Source organism: Eubalaena glacialis, chromosome 1, assembly GCF_028564815.1.
Source record: "Eubalaena glacialis isolate mEubGla1 chromosome 1, mEubGla1.1.hap2.+ XY, whole genome shotgun sequence".
NCBI lineage: Eukaryota > Metazoa > Chordata > Mammalia > Artiodactyla > Balaenidae > Eubalaena > Eubalaena glacialis.
This window is the reverse complement of record NC_083716.1, coordinates 136,671,945-136,691,958: the sequence shown is the minus strand read 5'-3', so window position 1 is coordinate 136,691,958 and position 20,014 is coordinate 136,671,945.

Below are 20,014 nucleotides of genomic sequence, written 5' to 3'. Positions count from 1 at the left end.
CATGCAGTGGAATACTACTCAGCAGAAAGGAATGCACCAGCAGCCTATGGAAAGACATGGATAAATCCTCAGTATATACTGCTAAGTGAAAGCATCCAGGCCGAGGAGGCTGCACACAGTATGACCCCATTGGTGACGTTCTGGGAAAGGCAAAGCTCCATAGATGATAAGCAGATCATGGGGTGGGGGGTTTGAAGTATTCCATGTGACATTCTAGGATGGATACCTGTCACTATGCATTTGTCTAAGCCCACAGATGTGTATAGCCCAAGGGGCCAATCATAATCTATTCAAATTTAGTTATTTAGAATGTAGGCGTGTGGCAGGATGGAATACATAATGTGACAGAGTCTAACTGTATTAGAAATATATGGAAACAACTCACTGTAGGGGATGGGATAAAAGGTGCTGACCTAAGTTACCTTTGGAAATGAATGGAATCTGTAGACTAAAGGTAAAATGGACCGTATATAAACAGTGGGCTTTATTTTACGAAGTTCTTTCCAGGGTGTAGTAGCTAACAACTCTGAAACCTCTGCACATGTAACCTGGAAAGGAGCAATGCATACATAAATGGCAGATGGTGGGAGCCAAGCTCCTCATTGTGGGAATGGGAAGTTACAGATAAGCAAGGGGAGAGCCTCTGCCCTCGTAAACCTGGATCTGGGCTTCCTGGGAGGATGCTGACTGGCCGGGGGAAACACACAGATCTTCACGCTGGGAAGACCCTGCAGACACAGGAACTTCACACCCCATCTTTCCACCCATACCTGCTGGAAACACTCAGCCCTCCATCATCAGTCAATTGCAGCGTTTAAGACATTCTCACCCCCAGGCAGATAAAGGAACATGAGGGTCTTGCTTACCCCTAAGCTGTCCCAGAATCCAGGCCCTGGGGGTGGAGCCAGGATGGGGCTGCCTGGGCTCCTGACCAGCAGGTGAGAGGAAGGAGGAAGACCAGTCCTGAGGACAGAGGTTCCCTCAAGTCTGTGAGCCCAGGAGCCCCGACGGGATTCATTCCCAGTGCGGACATGGGCAGGGCCTGCAGTGGTTCTGTGTTCCCCCTGGGCCCCTTTGATGAAGCCATGGCAACACTGGGCCCAGACGTCTCCTGGCGGTGTCTCAAACTCTGACACAGCGGTTTTACAAAGGAACAAGAGAATGGAGCTGAGTCCCTGACGGCCACTGCTTTCTGGCTCTGAGTTGCTTCCAACAGGACCGCAATCACCTGCACATAGTCTGCTGTGACCTACCTGCCCCCATTGGCCTTTCCTCTCCCTCCCTGCGATGAGTCCCATGACATTTCCAGCCTGGACCCCTCTCCCAGGCCAGACGCCTCTGTCCAGTCACTGCATCCCCATCTCACCTTGGGGGCTAACAGGGCCCTCAGGGGACCAGGATCCTGCAGGTCCCCACACCCAGGAGCAGCCCCACCTTCCCAGGTTGCTGAGCCCAGGCACCGGGTGTAACCGAGCAGGACCCTACGGGGCCTTCCCAGGACAGACCCCTCCCCCACATCCTCTGCTGGAGCTCCTCTCTGAAGTACCTGGATAACAGCATCTGATGCACGCTTCCTGAGTTGTTTTACAGATGCCGAAACCACCACCAAACGGAAGAAATTAACTACCTGATGATCATGAACAGGTAGCCCCGGAACTTCTGGTGCCTAAGAATTTAGAGTGTTAACCGCCTGTTACCTCACCATCAACCAGAGAATTGTGCACCAGCTGATCACATACCCTGCGACCCCCCTCCATCACTTGGACTTTAAAATTCCTTTGCTGAAATCCTTCAGGGAGTTCGGGGATTTAGAGCACAAGCCGCCTGTTCTCCTTGTATTGGCACTTTTACAATTAAAGCTGCACTTCCCTTCACCACACCCGGTGTCAGTAGACTGGCTTTACTGCACTCGGGCAAGCGGACCCAAGTTTGGTTCGGTAACACTGGGGCCTCCCAGGCTCCCACTCTCCTTGTGCCCCACTGACTGTCATCTCCTCCTCCAGAGTCTTGTTGCAGCAAAAATAGAAATGAAGTTTTCCCTCCCCTGAGAACAAGGAAAACAAAGGGAACAGCGAATAGGCTAGAGAAGAAACATAATCTGGCCTGAAAGAGTTAATCACTCCTTGTTTTACTTTGTCACTAATTTGTAGTAACTAGATGTGTACTTTACAAAGCTAACCTCACTCCCTGACGCTATGTAATTTACATTCGGCACCCATCACCCCTAACTCTGTGTGAGTTACATCCCCTGCCTCTCACTCCCTAACCTTATTATGTCCAGCACTTACATTCTATACGCCCTTCATAACAAGTCACCCCCTATAATTTTTGCATTTCAGAAACAAGGTCACCGGTCGATAAACCAGAGGCAAACGGACGCAATTACCAGACTGCCGGACCCCAATTACCGGGCAGCCTGATGCCAGCTATGACTGTTTTGAAATAATGCAAAGGAAAGGAGAAATGCAAGACCTTCACTACTTTGATCCTCATCCTATACCCCGGACTGCGAGAGCCCCACGTATAAAATCTTCCCTGATTCTCAAGGAGGGGTGCCCAGTTCTTGAGGCGTTAGCCGGCTGTGTCTTCCCTGTTGTCTGGCAGAAGAATAAAGCCGTCTCTCTCTTCCTCCAAAATCCCTGTCTCCGTATTTCTGTTTGGCCTCGGTGCACAGGGAAGCCGAGATTTCGACAACAGTCTGTGGCCAGTTCCCACACTAATTCACCTCTACACCCACAGCCCTGGCCCAAGCCCGATCTTGTGCTTGGTTCCTCTATCAGGCCCTGGCAAAACTCCCTGCCCGCACGGTGCACCTCACATCCCACCGCAACGTGGTCTTTCTGAAGCATAAACGAGACTGTGACTCTCTCCCACCTGTAATCCCCCAAATGTTTCCCAACTTCCGCTAGGGTATCTGCTGGGAGAGACATCTGCCAAGGCCCTGAGAGTCCCCGCATCCCCACGAGGCTGCTGGCTCCTGGGTTCCCTGACAATGAGCACCTCAGCAGTCCAGGAGACACGGCAGGAAACCCCAGAACCGCTCACCTCAGGAGGGGACTGGCACGGCCACTGCCTGATCAGCGAGAGCAGAGAAGGGCTCCCCAGCTGGGACACAGACTCTGCACGAGTGGCCTCTCCCTGAGCCAATACATCACCTCGTGTGACTTGAGGGAAGGAAGGACCGAGGCACACTTGGCTCCTAAGGAGGATGGGATAGGCTCAGCCATGTTCCCCCAAATTCACATGCTGAATCCCTAACCCCCAGGACCCCAGGATGTGGCTGTATTTGGAGATGGGATTTTTAAAGAGGTGATCAAGGTAAAAATGAGGTCACTAGGGTGGATCCTAATCCAATAGGATTGGTGTCCTACAAGGAGAGATTAGGACACAGAGAGGCACAGGGGGAGACCACGTGACGACCTGGGGAGAAGATGGCTGTCTAAGCACCAAGTAGAGAGGCCTCAGGAGAAGCCAGCCTGCACACACCTTGATCTCAGACAGCATCCAGGACTGGGAGATAGGCCTGTTATTCAAGCTGCCCAGTCTGTGGTATTTGTTATGGCGGTCCTGAGCAGACTCACATGCAGGGTAACTCAGGGCTCAGACTGGACAGAGCCCACTCTCCACCCCCCTGTACGTGAGTTACAGGATCCTCAGGAACTGAGAAGGGGGTCCCGGAGGGGAGGCACAAGATAGAAGATGCTAGGCATTAACATGACTGCATTCATGTTAAACGTGCCTGAAGTCCATTCACACGAGATGGTTTTGTCCTGTATGTACATTGACACCTTCGGTCTGAACTGCAGATCTTTAGCTTCACCACCTCCACTGAGAGCATTAGCTTCACCTGCTGTGGATCGTCTCCTATAGGATTTCCAGAACCACAAAGCATCGAAGCTTCACAGGATCCAGAGTCTGTGCGCTAGCGTCCGGGCGACCCTCACAGCAGGGCCGCGCAGCTGCCCATCAGAACCCATTTCCCTTTTTCCTGTTCACAGCTACCCTGCACCTCCCAGCCTTCCCACCCCTTACAGCTAGGGCATAGTGTCTCGTGTTACCAAGGGGAAGGGGTGGAGGTGGTGAGGGCCTTGGCCAGCCTGCATCCTAGGACGGAGGGCATGATGGCCACCTGGTCACCCCACCCTGCTGGTTGGAGCCCTCACCTGGAAGCAGGGAGGAGAAACAAGGGGGACAGAGCCTGGGACCTGACACCCAACTGCCCTGGACTCTCACAAGAAGGGGACAGAGACAGCTTGAGCTTCAGCCCAGTTTTGGGAGACACTTTGTTCCAGCAACAAACTTCTGCCTTAAAAGCCAAGGTGCTTTACAAACCCCTCCCCAGCTGTCACAGAAAGTCAGGCTTAATCTCATCACACTTTTCTCAAACCCCAGCTCACGGTGAGACCACCTCTCAGGTGATGGTGCTTCAGAGCAGCCCCTTTAAAAGATCCCTGGAGTTCAGCTCTCCCAGCCCTGCCGTCAGTTTAAGGGAGAAGTTTCCTTGACAACCTTGACAAACCTGCTCAGTTTCCTTGACAACCAAGCTTCACAATCTCCCAAACTCTTCTCCTTCAAACATCCCTATTCTAGGCTTGATGAGCCTAAAGTGACAGTGCTGTCATCATGTGCCGGAGAGTGACTCCTCCAAGCCCGTAGTTCCTGGTTACATGATGCTATTGATGATGAAATCCCAGAAGAGCCAGCTTTGCAAGGTAACCACTTCTGGACTCGGCACTGGGTCCCTTTCCACGGACAGAGTGGAGTGGCTGTTTCCACGGGGTCCGTGGTGGAAGAGCTCACCTTAATGCTGCCAGGACTTCATCCCTTCCAGGTGATTCCAGGGTCCTCATTCTCCCCAGACCCCCACCCACATGGCTGCTGTCTGTGCCAGTCTATACGGGACCTTGGTAATCTCCTAAAATGAGGGTTATTTTATACACAGGTAATGGGTTGAATGCTGACCCCAAAAGATGTGCCCCCCCAGAACACGTGAACAGGACCATATCTGGGAAAAGGGTCTTTGTATATGTAGTTAAGGATCTCAAGGTGAGGTCATCTTGGGTTAGGGTGGCCCTCAATCCAACTGAGAGAGTCCTTATGAGAAACAAAAGAGGAGAAACACAGACTTAGAGAAGCCACGTGAAGACAGAGGCAGAGACGGGAGGGATGCAGCCACAGGCCTGGGGACGTCTGGAGCCCCCAGAGACTGGAAAAAGCAGGAAGAACCCTATCCTGGAGCCTTTGGAGAGACTTCCGTCCTCCAACACCTTGATCTCAGATGTCTGGTCTCCAGGACTGGGGGAGGATGAATTCCTGTTGTTTTAAACCACCCATCTTGTGGTCATTTGTTACAGAAGCCACAGAACGGTCACACAGACCCTGCTCTGTAGGATCCTGGAAGTGCGGGTCTCATTAAAGGCCAACAGAGGCTGGATTGTAGAGCCCTTAGAGTCAGCATTGGGACCCTGAAATCCTAAAGCAGTGGCTGGACATCAGAACGTTGAGGGGTCAGTCAGAAGCCCAGCCCTAAGGATGCCGGCTGCACACGGCCTCCCCAGGTTTTTACACCTGTACATGCGTAAAATAAGTATTTCCATCCTGATTCAGGACCTCTGATATCACCGTTCACGTTGCTAATTAAGAACCCACTAGTTACACAGATGAAAACCCTATCAGGACACTTGCTCCAGTGGTAAACAATTCTGAAGTTGGTCACAGGTGGGGAATCGTCTCCCATGCAGCCAGCAGCCCCCACACAAGGAGCGTCCTCATTGCAAAGCTGGGGGACCGTGAGGAGGCGTCTCTGAGTAAACGTGAGCTGAGCCCCAGGCCAGCTGCTGCTGAACTTTTCCCACCCTTCCCAGGTAAAACACCTGAATGTATGCAAGGACTTGAAAGCCTAGAGGAAGGGGCTTGGAGTCACACCAGCGACAACACGCAGGCCGACTTGGTGCCTGCAGGCCAGCCAGGACGGTCCTGGCCCCGGGCACTCTTCTGGAAGCTTTCCATTTCCCTGCCTGAGGTACCCCTCCCGTCCCAGCCCCCACTGCTTTTTTCCTTCCTCACCTCTGCCCGGGTAGAAATTCCAGCGGCAGGTATGGGTGACACATCCTCTTCTTTAGCAGGTGGCAGCCCAGCAACTCCTGCAGAAAGTCCAGCAGAGCCCCACTCACACCGGGCCACACATAGAGCCGTGGGCCCTACTCCCTCCCACCAGCCCAGCCCCGAGACTGCTGACGGGGCAGAGAATATGGCGTCAGGCACAGCTGCAAGGCTCTTGCTGCCTGGAGGGGTGTTTATATTGACCTCAACCCAGGCACACCTGTGGAGGGCTGGCCGGCCGGGTCAGGCTGCCCAGGTCAGCCAATCCTCGCCCCTCAGGGGCTCAGAGTTGCAGAAAATGGGCCTTGCTGCACCGGCCAGGTCCAAGGAACAGGTGTAGGGTCCTGAGAGTCAGGATAGACAAGAGGCGGCAGCCCTGGCTTGTTTTCTAATCATTTTATCTGGTCCATGAGTGGGAGACAACTTCAAGAAGACCCTCTCCTAATGAGAGGAACCCAGGAGTCAGGGAGAGGAGGGGTGGTGGGTGGAGACAGAGGCCTGGTGCCCCGGCTGCAGTGGAAACCCCTGGAAGACCAGGCGGAGGGAGGCCACACAGAGTGAAGCCCAGGGTCACAGACCTGTCGGAGCTGCTGTTTGTTAGTTCAAGCCCTGCTCTGAGGTGCTCTGTGTCAGCTCTGAGCGACAGGTGAGCTGGGGGTACTCTGCAATGAGGGCTATGTGCACGGTTCCTGTGTGCCCAGCCCTGCTGGGGTACCTGCCCAGGGGAGCTCCATATCCAGGGAGGGGCCTGCCCATGAGAACCCTGTGGGCTGCTGGGTACCTGCTCAGGTGAGCTCCATATCCTGGGAGGGGCCTGACCACGAGGGCCCCGGGTGCTGGGAGGGGGGCGTGTGTATGAGCGTCCTCTCTGTGCAGCTGGCACAGAGTTGCTTAGCAACTTCCCTGTGGGCGGTGCTGGGATGAAATGAGAACCAGGAGATGCTGCGGGCCCCATGAACCCCTGTCCATCCAGAGTGATGAGGTCAGTAGGTGGGTGCTGGCCACTGTGCTGCATGAGGGAGGCCCCACGGGTACCTCTTGTGTCTTCCTCCTGGCACCAGGGAGGTCTCCCCAGGACAGAGCAGACAGCCTGCCTGGGGCAGGTGGGAGCTCCTGGTGACACTGCAGGGGACATGAGAGGGACGGACCAGGCAGGAGGAGGTGGGAGCCCAGGCAGAGCCATGGGGCTCGGGACCGAGGGGGCTTTTCTGGGTCTGAACCTGAACCTGAGGCTGAACCTGCGTCAGAGTGACAAGCCTTCCGGATGATCCCAGAACACGATAGTGAGACGGATCCTGTTAGAAGAAGGTAAGTGAATCCCTCCAAGAGGAGGCTCTGTGAGCTGGTCCCGGGAGGGGGGCGAAGGGAACAGGTGTGGAAGCTGCGGCGAGTGGGCAGTCCCCCTGGGCAGGCGGCGGGTGCAGACCCCACTCCGTGGTCCCACACCTGTGCTTCCGGCTGGATTACTTGGCTTCTCAGAGCCTCAGCTTCCCAGTCACTATCGGGTGATGGTAGCATGGATTGACTAGTAATTTCCTCAGAACAGGGTAGAAAGGGAAATGGAAAATGGACATTCCACAGAACACCGTCAGTATGGGAATCGCAGGCCCTGTTTCCCGCAGGTCTGTCTTCAGGATCAGGAGAGCAAATCCGAGCAGACTTGCAGCAGAGCCTGGGGATGGGCTCCGTTTGGTGGGTCCCCCAGTTTCCTGAATCTCGGAAGGAGCAGCTCCAGTGGACAGTGGCAGGTTCATCCCACACCTGGAAGCATCCAGACCTCAAGGCCCAGCAGCCCCCGAACCCTGTGTCTGGGCCCCCGGGAGGCAGACAGGACAGGCCGGCGTCCTCCTCGGCCCTCTTGCTGCCCAGAACAGGTGAGGTCCAGGCCGTCATTAGGAAGAAGCAGGGATGGGGGTGTCCCATGTGGGAAGAGGACACGGAGCAGCTTGTGTACGTGGACGTCCACACCAGGAATGTGGGGCGGTGGGATGCGGGCACTGGGAGGGGCAGACGGTGGGCCTGAGGAAGCAGGGCGGGGCCGGGGGTCCTGAGGAGGGGGTGTGCGAGCTTTGCCTGTGCCGGGCCTCAGACTCCACGGGGCTTCACTCCCCTGGTCACTGGGGAGGAGGAGCCGAGCAGCGTTGGTGGGGTGACCACTCACGTCCCCAGGCCCTGCCAGCATCGGAACTTCAGGTTCGGGGTCGGGGAGCCTGAGAAGCGTAGGTCCCGCCGTGCCCACCAGGGAGGCCTGGAGGGGTCGGGCAGGAAGCACTGGTGTGGTCATCCCCTGTGCGGAAGCTCCCGAGCCAGTGTCCAGTGGGAGCCCTCACCTCGCACGTGGGTTTCACGTCCACAGCTCAGATCACCTTCTAGCCGCTTGGTTTGTTTTCCAGACACAAAGTCCTAATATCTCCTATGTCCCCTGCCTGTGAAAAGGTGCGTCTGATCTGGCACCAGATCCTGCCCCTGGTCCCTCCTGACTGGACGCCCAGCAGCCAGTGTCACCACGTCATGACTGTCAGGGGGTGTCAGGCGTGGGGGGACGAGAGCACACGGTCCAGGCCCACGAGGGGCCGTGCCGTCCACGGAGCTGGTGCTGTGGCTGTACGTGTGCCATGCCCCCACCCCACAGGCAGAGACCACCGTCCCCTTACAGATTGTTACCAAGTGAAGTCACATGGACCCTGCTCGGGCCCGAGCCTGGCGAGGCGCTGTGCCTCAGCGGGGAAGGTTTCCTTTTTCCATGTGGGTTCAAGTAGGCAAATAACAAAACCAAAGCTGAGACCACCACAGCACAGGCTCTGTTCAGTGGCCAAATAATGGAGAAATGGGAACGAAGTTCACAGACCAACTTCTCGCCCTCCTGGAGAGAGCGGTTTAATTTTAAAGAGTAAAGACAAAGGGAGGAGGAGTGAGGCTAATGATGGGGATGAAGAGGCCTTCCGGGGAAGGGGCAGGGCTTTTCCCAAGCGAGTGGGGTACCACCTCCTTTCACCCGTCTTTGGTCCTTCATGTCCAGTCATGGCCACCGGTAAATGTGTCACTTAATATGCTGATATAGTAAATTCAACATGTGATGAGACTCAGGGTCTGTTGGAGGTCACATTCGTTGCCATCTTGGTCCCAGCTGGTTGCATCTGTTTGCTTGTTTGTAGCTTCCTTTCTTATCTCTGGACCCCTTAACTTAAATACTTAGGTGAACTCCTGCTGAAGTTGGGGGTGGAGGACAGCCCTGTGAAAGGTGGGTCCACGGGTTCTGAGCAGGGCCTGGAGCAGCTCTGACAACAAGAGGAGGAGGCTGAGACGGGCGGTCAGTCTGACGCCCGCACTGGGGCCTGTGGTCGGCATGCGGAGGTGGTAAGCTGGGGCACGTGTCAGGGAATGTTCTCGGTGTTTACACAGAAGATGTGAACGTGGGTCCAGATGCAGAGCTGCCTGCAGACGCTGCTACGGAACCCCCTGATTCTTTCCTGAGAAAACTGGTGGGGGGGCATTCAGGCAACAGGGCAAACAGCTTGCTCTGGACGTTCTTGTGGGGAAGTGGGGACTTAGCAATAGGGGCTCAGCCCGCATAACCCCAGAAGCCCTCCCAGGACAGCCCCAGAACCACTTCTGGAATGGCAAGGAGAAGTGGGTCTTCCACCTACTAGACGTGGAGGAAAGGGCTGGGGTTTGCAGGGCCGCCCTCACCTTCAGGGACTGACTGGGAGGCTCACAGGACCCAGCACATGCTTGTGGCTTGTGTGCTCACAGCTGAGACGGGTCACAGCACGCAGTAGGGATGCACGGGAGGGAGGGCCCCTGCTCCAATCACCTCATGACCCTTCATGCCCACTCCTTCCCTCGAGGGTCTCTAGGATGTCTCTTCCCCCAGCGACGAAGGGCAGAACCATGACAGTTACCCCCACCCCCGTCCCCCCAGGGAGGCTCATTAGAGACTTGGCACCCGGCTGGGGGCTGGTCACGTGGTGCTGTCTGCCCTCACCCTCCAAAATGCCAGTGCCCAGAAGGGGAGCCGGGGCTCAGCATGAACCACATGGTTTGTGCAAACAGCACAGGCGCAGGGAGCTGCCCCTAAAGGGAGGAGGGAGGGTTTAGATCAGGGAAGGGAGCTGCTCACCAGCTGCATTAGCTTCCTGGGGCAGCTGTAATAAACGACCACAAACGGAGGCTCAGAGCAACAGAAGCCTGTCCTCTCTCAGTCCTGGAGACCAGACGTCTGAGGTCAAGGTGTCCCAGGGCCGCTCTCCCTCCGGAGGCTCCAGGGGAGGGTCCTGCCTGCCTCTTCCAGCTTCTGGGGGCTCCAGGCATCCCTGGGCTTGTGGCCGCATTCCTCCCGTCTCTACCTCCGTCTTCACATGGTGTCTCCTGTGTGTCTGTGTCTCTCCGCTTGTCTCTTAGAAGGACACTGTCACTGATTTAGGGCCACCCTGATCCAGGATGACCTCATCTTCAGATCCGTAACTAATTATACCTGAAAAGACCCTACTTCCAAATAAGGTTCCATTCTCAGATTCTGGGGGGCATGACGTGGACATAACTTCTGGGGGACCCCCATTCAACCCACTATAGCACCCAGTTCCCAGATGCCAGCCGATCTTCCTCAGGACAGCATCAGGCTGGTGATGTTCTGTCTTTCTGCACGGAGTTGCCTCTTGTTTCTGGTGGTAACAGTGAGGTTGGGTGGGGAGCACTTCCGGCTGACCTCCCAGTCATTCCAGGGACCACGCTGATGTGTCCTTCCCGGGAGAGTGTGAGCACGGCCAGGGTTCCCTGTGAACACTCCACACTGACCGCTCGGTGGTCAGACACCTGCATGAGCTGGACCGGTCTCCGGACCTCTGCACCTTCTACCACATCCATAGCCTGGTGGACTCTGTGCGGGCCTATGACCAGGAGGTGGGGACCGGCAGGATGGGTGGGAGCCCTCCTGCCTGCCAGGTGGCCTCCAGCCCACCACAGACCCTCCAGTCCTGCCATGGACACCCCCATCGCATTAACCCCAAAGAGGGCTTCTGGGAGGGGTGAGAATTCGACCATGAAGAAGACAGGGCGGGCCCTAACTGCAACAGGTGAAGGCAAGGACTGGGGGTGCTTGGCTATTTGTCCCCCAAAGACCCAGGATGTGGGCTCTGACTTGATGGGTCCACCTCCACCTGGGCTCACCTGGGGGGTCGCTGCAGGGAGAGCATGTCCTTGGGTGATTTTCCAACTCTCCCCACATCAGCCTCACCCCCTGGGACCCCCTGACCCCATTAATAGTCTTTAAATAGTGTCTCTCATCCATCAGTCCTACGTGGGAGATTTTAATATTGTGTGGGAGTCCAACGACCAGCGCCCATGTGTCCTGTGTGTCTTGGGAGGGGAAGGAGCCTCGCTCTCACATTCCTGCCCCAGTGCACCTGGGGTCAGGGGCAGCAGACCCAGGCTTTGTTCCGGCAGAAGCTCCCTTTCTGTGAACAAGTCTTCCCCCAATCCTATTATCCTCACTGGAGGCTCAGGAGGCCACAGCATCGGGGCACCTCCAGCACCAGGACTCCACCCTAGGGAATTTCTCAAGAGCAGGGACCAGGCCTGGAGGCGGAGGGGAGGAGGGAGCAGGCCTCTTCAGGATCCCCGGGGCTAGGATGCCTCCTACCCACGAGGGCCTTGGACTCAGTTTAACTTCCATCCAGGGTCTCCTACCCTCCCCTGGTAAAGGGGCCCTTCAGATTCCAGGGCCCCAAGATCCTCCCCACCGACTTCTGACCCCACCTGCAGAGTCGGGGACCCAGAGACCCCCTCCCCGGCTTCTTTTTTCTTGGAGGCTCCCAGAATTCCCTGAAGATGTTATGCTCAGGGTTTATTATGCTGAAGGATGCAAGTTAAAATCAGCAAGGATGGGGGGATGAGCAAGGTCCAGCTTCCTTGGCTGTGGCAGCCCAGGGAAGCCCACCTGAGTCCTGAAGTGCAGGGTTTATTGGGGTCTGTCACGTCAATGTGGGGACCACCATGTGCCTGACCTTGGCCTCCAGCCCCCGGGGGCAACTCAGGAAGCCCCACCGTGTATCACGCCATCAGCACAGACCAGTCTGGAGCGAGGCCCACGGAGCATGGACACTCCCGTCCGACTCAAGGTGACCTCTGGAGCCAGGAGCAGAGGCCCGGCCTCTCTGTGGACAGGTGAACCCACACCGCCCAGGCCCTGGTGCAGTGCCCGTTCCGTGTGGTCAGCATGGGTGCACGCGGGTCAGCCAGTGTCTGTGTGTCTCAGCCTGTGACCACTGACCACACTGTCCTGCTCTGCTCCCAAGAGCGAGGCCAATGGAGGGACAACGCGGGTGGGAGCAAAGCCGGGTCATGGTCAGGCTGGGTGAGAAAGGGTCCAAGGAGTGAGAACCCGGCTGCCCTTGCCTGGTGAGCCGAGAGCTGACGTTCGCCCTGTGGTCAGTCCATCTCCCCACATCCCGAGGTAGAGCTGCCTTTCCTGCACCCTGGGGCAGGGTCATGCCTGTGTATACAGCAGGACGCACAGCAGTGCACGCAGCAAGCCCGATGCCTGCCCTTGCCATGTAGTCAGGGGCTTGGTGAGGGTGGAACATCACGACAGGACGTGGGCCGACCCCGGGGAGTATGTAGGGGTGAAGTGTTTGGGAGCTTCTGGAGGGAACCCTCACCTGTCTGCACAGGTGGATTGAGGACACAGACCAAGGGTGGGCAGGCGGGGAGCCCAGTCCTGGGTCATCCCTGAGGCTGGAGGAGGGGCGTGGAGCGGGGGGTGATGGCGGTGGGGATGAGGGGCTGATCGCCGGACAGTGTGGAGACAGATCATTCGAGGCAGCGGGGAAGGTGGAAGACTGTGCCCGATGGCAGGACGGAGAGACCAGCAGGCGGCGCTGCAGGCGCGGGTAGCAGGGCTGCTCCCTGCAGGGCAGCGCCAGAGCCCCGCACCGCTGGAAACCACGGGATGTCCGGACAGAACCCCAGAGGATGGGGGGCCATATGGGAGGGAAGAGTTTGGAAAAGTCACCTTATCTCCACATGTCCTGGAGGAGGGTTCCCTGCTCCAGCCTCTTTCCTTAGAGTCTCCCCACCTGGGGAAGTCATCACACTCAACAGCTGGTCGTGCAAGGCTTGGAATTCGTCGGGAGGATGAAAGGGAAAAGGGGGGAAGGAATGAGAAATAAGCTCTACGTATTTGGACAGCACATGACACTCTAATTTCCAATCAGGAAGAGGAATTTCCTAAAGGCTCAGGCTGCCCCTGTAACCAGAATGGGGCTTGAAACAATCCTGCCACTTTGTGGACGGTTTCAGAAACAAGTTGAAGACACTTGCTCAGGGGCACTGCAATCCACAACGCCTGCAAAGTTGTAAGTGACAACTATCGTAGAAAAATGTCTTGGGGTAAGTAACTGAAAAGAACTTGAAAACAAGGCAGAATTGCAGGAACCGGATTGCAAGAGGTAGATTGGACTTGCCGTTAAAGCACATGAAAGCTGCTCAATATTGCTTATGATTCCGTTGGCCAAAAAGGGTGTACAGGTTGAAACCCATACGACCTTTGTGGCCAAGCAAACATGCGGGAAACACAAATCAACACGACAAAGATGTAGCACTTTGCCCCAGTCAGAATGGCCAACCTCACAAAGTGTAAAAACAACAAATGGAGGAGAGGATGTGGAGAAAATGGAACCCTGCTACGCTGATGGTGGGAATGTCAATTGCTAACAGCCACGCTGGAGAAGGGTATGATGTTTCCTAAAAATTCTAAAAAATAGAGCTACAGGGACTTCCTGGTGGTGCAGAGTTAAGACTCCAACTGCCAAGGCAGAGGACACGGGGTCGAGCCCAAGTCCAGAAAGATAACACAGGCCACGGAGCAACTAAGCCAATGCACCACAACTACTGAGCCTGTGCTCTAGAGCCCGTGAGCCACAACTACTGAAGCCTGGCGCCTAAAGCCAGTGCACCACAAGAAGAGAAGCCACGGCAATGAGAAGCCCGCGCACTTCAACAAAGAGTAGCCCCAACTTCCTGCAACTAGAGAAACCCCACACGAAATAAGGAAGACCCAACACAGGCAAAATTAATTACTTACTTAATTAAAAAACAATAGAGTTACAGAGCATACGGCACTACCACTCCTGGGGATATATTTTGGGATAACCATAAATCAACAGGACACAGGAACTTCAACTATTACTGCAGCACTTCTGCAGGATCCTCGACTTGGAAACAATATAAATGTCCTTGGAAGGAAAAAATGGACAAAGACGATAATATGGTACTTATGTACAATGGAATAGTACTCAGCCATGAAATCAATGAAATAAGGCCAGTTGCAGCAACTCAAGTGGATTTAGATAAGATCATTCTAAGTGACAAAAGTCAGACACAAAAAGACACTTAGCACAAGATACTATTTATAGGTGGAATATAAAATAGATACACATGAACTAAATTACAAAACAGAAACAGGGACACACATTTACAAATCACACTTATGGCTGATAAAGTGGAAAGGTGGGGTGGGGTGAGACATAAACCAGAGGGTTGAAATTAACACAGATACCGTTCCAAAGATGAAATAGGTATTCGACAAAATCGACTCTATAGCTCAAGAAGTGGACTCAGCACACTCTAGTCACCAGAAAAGAATATATACGACGGGTAAGAATCTTAAAAGAATTTACGGATGTCTCTCTGTAAGTGAAACAAGTGGATGTGCAGCAGCAAGAAAGACAGCACTGAAAATCAGCTTTACCAAATGATAAAAATAAATTTAAAAAAAAACAAAAAAAAGACACAGAAAGAAAATGTTACAAAATTCGTTCAGGGGATGTGATGCAACCTACATTGACCACATTTAGACCCACAGCTGGATGAGACAAAAGGCTGGACACTCCTGGGGCTGAGAGGATTGGTGAGGTTGGGTGGAAAATGTAGAACCTTTAAAGTACTACTGTGTGGTACCCATTCCATGGGTCCCAAATCTCCAGGGTCAAGGGCATCTTCCTACAGTGAAAACATGCATGGGAAACCCAGAGGATGGTACCCATGTGATCGGGAAATGTTACTAAAACACACCTCATTTCTCATCTCCTGGTGCTCGGGTTCGCCATTCCAGCCGCTTTACTACCAACCTCCCCATTGGAGACTCAGCACCTTTAACCTCCTGTTTCGTACAGTTTGAAATTTGTCCTCAGGATGAACGGTAAGAAGGGGAACCAATGAGAGAGTAACTCTAGGTGTTGGGACAGGCAAAGGTCACTCTAATTTCCCATCAGGAAGAAGAATTAACCACAGGCTCAGCCTGTCCCACGGAACCAGAATAGGGCCTGAAGCAATCCTGTGCTTTTGCGGCCAGCTCCCAAAAAAGCTAGTTGACAAATGGAGCACAGGGGCACTGCAATTCACAAGCGTGCAGAGTTATAAATGATAACTGTCATCCAAAAATATACTGAGGGAAGGCAACAAAGAGGATTTGAAAGCAAGGCAGAATTTCAGGAAACAGTTTTCAAGAGGTTGATTGGATTCGCCTTTAAATCACATGGAAAGTGGCAAAACGTTGACAATGGTGCACTTGGCCAAAAAGGGCGTATGCGTTTTTTCCTGAATATATTCAGGAAAAAACGCATACGCCCTTTTTGGCCAACCAAAGAAGCGGGCAATGCAAGTCAGCACTACAAAGAAGTCTCACTTCCCATCCGTCAAAAGGGCCATCCTGGAAAAGTATGAAAACCAAAAATGTAGGAGAGGACAAGGAGAAAAGGGAGCCATGTTACGCTGATGGACGGGATGTATATTGCTAACAGCCACACTGGAGAAGTGTATGGTGTTTCCTAAAACATCTATAAAACAGAGCTACAGAGCATACGGTACTTCCACTCATGGACATATATATTCGGAAAACAAAAAATCGACAAGACAGGCAGCCCAAAGTTTAGGGCTGCTCTCTTTAAAAGAACCTCGAATCGGGGACACCATAAATATCCTCAGAAAGAGAAAAATGGATAATCAAGTTGTGGCACTTATGTACAATGGAATATCACTCAGCCATGAAATCAATGTCATAAGGCTAGTAGCAGCATGATGAGTGGATTTAGGTACGATGATTCTAAGTGAAATAAGTCACTAAGAAAAGAAACATACCATAAGATATCACTTAGAGAGGGAATGTAAACATTGCTACACATGAACTGAATTACAAAACAGAAGAGAGTCACACATTTAGAAAGCACACTTATGCCTGCTAAAGGGGAAAAGTGAGGTGGGGTGATGCATAAAACAAGAGTTTGAAATTAGCACAGATACCATTCCATAAAAGAAATATGTAACAGACAAGACCTACACACTGCTCAATGAACGGGACTCAAAACACCATATTCACCGGAGAAGAATATATCTGTGTAGTAAGAATCTTAAAAAGTATGTATTGATATCTCTCTGTAATGAATCAAGTGGGTGTAAAGCGGCATAAACAAAACATTGAAAATCAGCTAAACCCCATTAAAAAAAATTAAAAACAAAACAAAACAAAACAAAACACAGGCAATGAAAGAGAGAGAAATTCTTACAAAATCCGTTCAGGGGCTCTGATGCAACCTGGATTGACCATATCTAGACCCACAGCTGGATGAGACATAAGGCTGGACACTCTTGGGGCTGAGAGGATTGGTGAGGTTGGGTGAGCAAACGCAGACGCTTTAAAGTAATACCGCGCGGTACCCACCCCATGGGTCCCAAATCTCCAGGTTCAAGGGCACCTTCCTACATCGAAAACATGCCTGGGAAACCCAGAAGATGGTACACCGTGTGATCGGGAAAGGTTTCTAAAACGCACCTCATTTCTCCTCTCCTTGTGCTCGGGTTCGCCATTCCAGCCGCTTTACTAACAATCTCCCTACTTGGAGAATCAGCACCTTGAACCTCCTGTTTGTTTCGTACAGGTTGCAATTTGTCCTGAGGATGAACGGGAAGACGGGGAACCAATGAGAGACTAGCTCTAGGTGTTGGGACAGGCACAGGTCACTCTATTTCCCCATCAGGAAGAAGAATGAAGCACAGGCTCAGCCTGCCCCCCGGAACCAGAATAGGGCCTGAAGCAATCCTGCGCTTTTGCGGCCAGCTCCCAAAAAAGCGAGTTGACAAATGGAGCTCAGGGCCACTGCAATTCACAAACCTGCAGAGTTATAAATGATAACTCTCGTCCACAAATATATTGAGGGAAGGCAAGGAAGAGGATTTGAAAGCAAGGCAGAATTGCAGGAAACAGATTTCAGGAGGTAGATTCGACTCGCCTTTAAAGCACATGAAAAGCGGCAAAACGTTGACAATGATGCCCTTGGCCAAAAAGGGCGTATGCGTTTTTTCCTGAATATATTCAGGAATAAACGCATACGCCCTTTTTGGCCAACCAAGCAAGCCGGAAGTGCCAATCAGCACTACAAAGAAGTCTCGCTTGCCATCGGTCAAAAGGGCCATGCTGCAAAAAGTGTAAAAACCAGAAATGCAGGACAGGCCATGGAGACATGGGAGCCTTGCTACGCTGATGGGCGGGATGTCAGTTGCCAACAGCCACTCTGGAGAAGTGTACGGTGTGTCCTGAAACATGTAATAAACACAGCTTACAGAGCATAGGGCACTTCCACTCATGGGTGTATAAATTGGGAAAACTAAAAATCAACCAGACACAGGCACCCCAAAGTTTAGGGCTGCTCTGTGTACAAGACCCTCCACTTCAGTACACCTTAAACATCCCAGGAAAGAGAATAATGGATAAAGAAGTTGTGGTACTTAGGCACAATGGAATATCACTCAGCCATGAAATCAACGTCATAAGGCTAGTAGCAGCATGATGAGTGGATTTAGGGACGAGGATTCTAAGTGAAATAAGTCACACAGAAAAAGACACTTATCCTAAGATATCACTTATAGAGGGCATGTCAAAATCGCTACACTTGAAATGAATTACAAAACAGAACAGAGTCACATATTTAGAACACACACAATGGCTGCTTAACGGGAAAGGTGAGGTGGGGTGATGCATAAAACAAGGGTTTGAAATTAGCTCACATACCGTTCCATAAGCCAAATATGTAACAGACAAGACCTCCTCCCTGCTCAGTGAACTGGACTCAACACCCCCTATTCACCGCACAAGAAAATATCTGACTAGCAAGAATCTTAAAACCTATGTATTGATATCTCTCTGGAGTTGAATCAAGAGGGTGTAAAGCGGCATAAACACAGCAGGGAAAAGCAGCTCAACCCCATTATCAATATAAATTACTTAAAATGAAACCCATAAAACAAAGACAGTGAAAGAGAGAGAAATTCTTACAAAATCCGTTCGGGGGCTCTGATGCAACCTGGATTGACCATATCTAGATGCACAGCTGGATGAGACATAAGGCTGGACACTCTTGGGGCTGAGAGGATTGGTGAGGTTGGGTGAGCAAACGCAAGACGCTTTAAAGTAATACCGCGCGGTACCCACCCCATGGGTCCCAAATCTCTAGGTTCAAGGGCACCTTCCTACATCGAAAACATGCCTGGGAAACCCAGAAGATGGTACACCGTGTGATCGGGAAAGGTTTCTAAAACGCATCTCATTTCTCCTCTCCTTGTGCTCGGGTTCGCCATTCCAGTCACTTTACTAACAATCTCCCTACTTGGAGAATCAGCACCTTGAACCTCCTGTTTGTTTCGTACAGGTTGCAATTTGTCCTGAGGATGAACGGGAAGACGGGGAACCAATGAGAGACTAGCTCTAGGTGTTGGGACAGGCACAGGTCACTCTATTTCCCCATCAGGAAGAAGAATGAAGCACAGGCTCAGCCTGCCCCCCGGAACCAGAATAGGGCCTGAAGCAATCCTGCGCTTTTGCGGCCAGCTCCCAAAAAAGCGAGTTGACAAATGGAGCTCAGGGCCACTGCAATTCACAAACCTGCAGAGTTATAAATGATAACTCTCGTCCACAAATATATTGAGGGAAGGCAACGAAGAGGATTTGAAAGCAAGGCAGAATTGCAGGAAACAGATTTCAGGAGGTAGATTCGACTCGCCTTTAAAGCACATGAAAAGCGGCAAAACGTTGACAATGATGCCCTTGGCCAAAAAGGGCGTATGCGTTTTTTCCTGAATATATTCAGGAAAAAACGCATACGCCCTTTTTGGCCAACCAAGCAAGCCGGAAGTGCCAATCAGCACTACAAAGAAGTCTCCCTTGCCATCGGTCAAAAGGGCCATGCTGCAAAAAGTGAAAAAGCCAGAAATGCAGGACAGGCCATGGAGACATGGGAGCCTTGCTACGCTGATGGGCGGGATGTCAGTTGCCAACAGCCACTCTGGAGTAGTGTACGGTGTGTACTGAAACATGTAATAAACACAGCTGAGAGAGCATAGGGCACTTCCACTCATGGGCGTATAAATTGGAAAAACTAAAAATCAACCAGACACAGGCACCCCAATTTTAGGGCTGCTCTGTGTACAAGAACCTCCACTTCAGTACACCTTAAACATCCCAGGAAAGAGAGAAATGGATAAAGAAGTTGTGGTACTTAGGCACAATGGAATATCACTCAGCCATGAAATCAATGTCATAAGGCTAGTAGCAGCATGATGAGTGGATTTAGGGACGAGGATTCTAAGTGAAATAAGTCACACAGAAAAAGACACTTATCCTAAGATATCACTTATAGAGGGCATGTCAAAATCGCTACACTTGAACTGAATTACAAAACAGAACAGAGTCACACATTTAGAAGACACACTATGGCTGCTTAACGGGAAAGGTGAGGTGGGGTGATGCATAAAACAAGGGTTTGAAATTAGCTCACATACCGTTCCATAAGCCAAATATGTAACAGACAAGACCTACTCCCTGCTCAATGAAGTGGACTCAACACCCCCTATTCACCGCACAAGA